Consider the following 2,962-nt stretch of genomic DNA (forward strand, 5'->3'; position numbering starts at 1 on the left):
GAGGTTCTTTCAGAGGGTCCCTGGAAGGAAGGGAGGAAAAGAGGCAGAGTATGGGTTTCAAACCCCACCTGAGTGTTCCTCTTTTATCTGTTGTGTATTTGCACTTCCTTGTTATTTATTTTATTTTATTTTATTTTATTTTTTTTGGTAGAGATAGTGTTTCACTATGTTGCTCAGTCTAGTCGCAAACTCCCGGCCTCAAGCAGTCCTCCCATCTTGGCCTCCCCAAGTGCTGGGATTACAGGCATGAACCATTACTCCCAGCCTTTTGTTGTTTATGGAAAAGGTTCACATATGTCGCCTCCCCAAATGTAAAACTCAGAGTAATAAGATAGTACAGCTAAGTCTCCTTAGGGACCAAGATAAGGGTCACTGCCAAGGGAGACTGGGGCACTTCAGTGGAAGATTGGTGTGCCCTGTTAGGAGGGCAAAGAAAGGACAAAGAGGAGTGAAAGGGAACTGAAGACAAGCTTTGAAGTTTTATACACATGAGAGTTCACTAGAACCTTTGAATGTTAAGATGAGGTTTCTGGTATTTTAACCAGTTAGGGGTGTTTCTATAGATTCAAGCAGGTTTCTGTCTGAAGCTGCTTGATCTTTTCCATTCTGACCTTGTACCTCCTTAAGACTGGTTTAAGTTTTTCTAATGTTCTTTTTTTTTCTTTTTTTTTTGAGACAGGGTCTCGCTCTGTTTCCCAGGCTTGAATGCAGTGGTGCAGTCTTGGCTCGCTGCAACCTCTGCCTCCTGGGTTCAAGCAGTTCTCTTGTTTCTGCCTCCTGAGTAGCTGGGAGTACAGATGCACACCACCATGTCCAGCTAATTTGTGTGTGTGTGTGTATATAAATATATGTGTGTATATATAGATATGTATGTATATCTATATGTGTACATGTATATATACACATACATACATACACATGTATATACGTGTGTGTGTGTATCTATACATATATACATATGGATATATTTTTTTTGAGATGGTATTTCACTCTTGTTGCCCAGGCTGGAGTGCAATGGCGTGATCTCGGCTCACTGGGTTCAAGCGATTCTCCTGCCTCAACCTCCCAAGTAGCTGGGATTACAGGCGCCTGCCACCATGCCTGGCTAATTTTTTTTTTTTTTGTAGTTTTAGTAGAGACGGGGTTTCACCGTGTTGGCCAGGCTGGTCTCGAACTCCTGACCTCATGTGATCTGCCTGCCTCAGCCTCCCAAAGTATTGGGATTACAGGTGTGAGTCACCGTGCCTACCCTGAATTTTTGTAGTGTTTTTTTTAGTAAAGACAAGGTTTTGCCATGTTGGCTAAGCTGGTCTTGAACTCCTGACCTCAAGTGATCCGCCTGCCTTGGCCTCCCAAAGTGCTGGGATTATAGGCATGAGCCACCGAACCTGGCCTTCCAATGTTCTTCTATAACACATCTTAACTTTTTGTGTCATAATTATCTTTTAAACACAGGTCTTTCTTGCTACTCTGCTCTTTAGGGGCATGGAGTACTCTTCCCTTTGCAGCTAGTGCATGGTCATGTGACTAAATTCTGTCAATCAGATGCCTCCTTCAGGTCTTTGAGGGGAGTGGTTCTAAGAGCTCAGGGCAATTAGAAATTATTCTCAGCAGTGACGGAGTAGTCAAAGACTTAACAGAGGCTTTGGCGAGTGCCTGGTGGTAGTTCATGGGGAGATGTTCTCACTGGACACTTGCTGTGGCATATCTTGGCTGGGTTGTGCTGCCTGGATGCTGATGGTGAAAACCCGCCTCTTCCCAAGCCTGCCTCTCTAGCCTTCCCATCGACTCTGAGCTATTTGACACATACGTTAACAATTTCCCTTTCTGCCTACTTTAATAGAGTCATTTTTTGTTGTTTGCTATTAAAAACTTCATACATATGGTGAATCTCCTAAGATTCTTTCATTGCAAGCAACAGATGTTGGCTGGCTAATGGTAATGAAACATTGTGGTTGACTCCCAACATCTGTTCCTCCTGGTTGGTTTGGTTTCTTTTTTTCTTTTTATATTTTTCATTAACATTTGGAAAGAAGGTAGGTAGATTGGTTTCTAAACCAGTGGTTCTCAAACTTGAAGGAGCATCGGAATCAATGGAGGGCTTTGGAAACACATTGCTTGGCCCCACCCTCAGAAATTCTGATTTTATAGGTGTAATGGTTGGTTTTATGTGTCAACTTTGTTAGGTTATAGTCTCCAGTTATTCAGTCAAACAGCGTTGTAGGTGCTGTGAAGATATTTTGTAGAGGTGATTAACATCTACATCTAGATTATCCTTGATGATTTGTGTGGGCCTGATCCAATCAGCTGAAAGGCCTTGGGAGCAGAACTAAGGTTTCCTGGAAGAAATTCTGCCTCTGTGCACTGCAGTTGCAGCTTGGGAATTAGCACCTGCCCTTCCTGGTGACCCATGTTATGGATTTTGGACTTGCCTAGCTAACTTCTACAATCATGTAAGGTAGTTCCTTCCATAAATTTCTCCATATATGTCTCCTACTTGCTCTGTTTCTCTGGTTGAACCCTGACTGATACGGATTTTGGTACCAGAGGGACGGAATCTTAAGTGTGAGTTTTCTGAATTGGCTGTGTGTTTTCTAGAATTTGTTTTCTAATCTGATTAGATTGAAAGGCACTAATGACTGTGTTTCCAGTGGTAAAGACGGTGCTGATGGTCCATGGCCTGATGTGCCAGTGGAGATGCACGAAATACCATGTTTAGATGCCTCTATGAAATACCTTATAAAATGCAAGGCTCTGGGTGACCATAGATCTGATAGCTTAGAACATTTTAATCAAATAGGTATTATAATGAGATTGGCTGACTCTTCCTAATTGGGCTGGACAAAGTGGAGAAAGAAAAGGGTGAGCTAAGGGTTTCAAATTCCCAGCTGAAGTGTTGCATAAATGATCGAAAAGTGTTTTATGTCTGCCCTGGAAGCAACTCTCATCTTCTTAGCCACAG

Source organism: Mandrillus leucophaeus, unplaced genomic scaffold (assembly GCF_000951045.1).
Source record: "Mandrillus leucophaeus isolate KB7577 unplaced genomic scaffold, Mleu.le_1.0 Scaffold183, whole genome shotgun sequence".
Classification (NCBI taxonomy): Eukaryota; Metazoa; Chordata; class Mammalia; order Primates; family Cercopithecidae; genus Mandrillus; species Mandrillus leucophaeus.